The sequence below is a fragment of the Tupaia chinensis genome, unplaced genomic scaffold (genome assembly GCF_000334495.1).
Source record: "Tupaia chinensis unplaced genomic scaffold, TupChi_1.0 Scaffold148626_1, whole genome shotgun sequence".
Classification (NCBI taxonomy): domain Eukaryota; kingdom Metazoa; phylum Chordata; class Mammalia; order Scandentia; family Tupaiidae; genus Tupaia; species Tupaia belangeri.
Window position 1 is genome coordinate 1,313,504 of NW_006208475.1, and position 1,515 is coordinate 1,315,018.

At 50.6% G+C, this 1,515-nt stretch overlaps 1 protein-coding gene across 1 annotated transcript in view; it reads right to left on the bottom strand.

Moving 5' to 3' along the window:
* LOC102499793 (ubiquitin-conjugating enzyme E2 E2-like) overlaps positions 1-1,015 on the bottom strand; it is a 228,494-nt gene extending 227,479 nt beyond the window's left edge. The window contains 1 exon segment of the mRNA XM_014585034.2: positions 885-1,015. The gene's annotated coding sequence lies outside the window, so the exon portion shown is untranslated.
* Between the last annotated feature and the right edge of the window lie 500 nt (positions 1,016-1,515).

Genomic DNA, 1,515 nt, shown 5'->3' on the forward strand with positions numbered 1-1,515 from the left:
TGCTTAGGCAATGCCGGACTACAGAAAAAGTATAGTAAAAAGATACTGTACCACTCAGAACTAATTTTCAGGAAGAAAAGGCAGTTGATAAATCATTTTAACTAGTTGTATTGAATGTGTGTCTTGACTCTAAAGTACACATGAATAAAAATTCCTGAATCAAAACTCCTTAAACATGGTCTAACTTAGCATTTTAAAATTAAATTTCTAAATAGCTAATCTAATCCAATTATCTCATCTACAGGGAAGACACACTTAAATCTCAGGGTTATAACCACAGTCTCTCTCCCAAATGACAGTTTCAAAGACGCTGAAATACATAGATTTTCTGCTTGTTACAGGTAAAATTCGGTTTTTGGAGACTGTGGTGAAAGAATCCCACCATGTTCCATAAAAAATGCAAAGATCTGACTAAAAATAGTACTGGTAACATGAAAGCAACTGGAGTTCTGCCCTAAATCGGGAGAACTACCCAGATAAGCTTTCTAACAGCATCTCCCAGGCCAGGACCGCAAACGCCACTATTCACGTGCGTTTTTATAACAGGGAAACATTCAGTTCTGTCATCTGAACCTCGCTATGCTCCTCCTCACGTTCTGAAACTTTTTCTAAAATGAGAACATACATAGATGCACACCTTTCAGCCATATCCAGCTTTTACATTTATTGAAAAAATATTTCTGCGGGAAGTAAGGGTGGGGACCCCCGATTCTGGAGGACAGGGAGCTGTACCCTAAGAGGGAATGCGGTCTGACATGACTGCACTGGGTAACCCTCGTGCTTTGGCACCACCCCACATCCGAAAACTCCAAGGAGCATTCGGAGTGAAGACCTTTACAGATTCCCAAGGTCCTGACGGAATGGTCACATAGTCACACACATACTTGTTCCAGAATCCGAAATGGGAAGCGAACGGCTCTAACATCTTTCTGAATCGCGAGAAGACCGAAGGGTAAGCCCCGGCACGTCCTTTCTGTACTTCGCAAATAAAATATCGGCGAAGACCCCCAGAATACACAATACCACAGGGCGGATCGCGAACACATGCGGATGGGTCTCAGGGCCGCGGAGCCCAGGAGGATGGCTTCCGAAAGGGGCCTTCATGTCCTTAAGGGGAGATGGATGGGCCGCTTCTGGTTGGTCGTGGGAAAAAGAGCCACCCGAAGCCACGCTTCACCTCCATTAGAAACGGGAAAGGGCAGCGGATCGGCGCGGCGAGCGCAGCCGGAGGGGGAAGGGGCGGGCAGGGGAGCCGATCCGGCGGTAGAACAGGCCAGGGGGCCGCGCAGAGCCCGCAGGACCAACGCGCTCCGCTGCCAAACTGTGCCCAGCGCCGGGCATCACAAAAGACGGCTGCGACACCCCCCGCGCCGGGGCGGACAGCGCGCGCCCCACGAGGGCTGCGGGCGGGCGGGAGACCATGTGCAGCAATTATGCAACGCGCGGAGGGCGCGGGATCGAGCCCGGCACTTCCCCGCCGCTCCCCGCGTACTTTCGCCGGGACTTAGTTCCAGG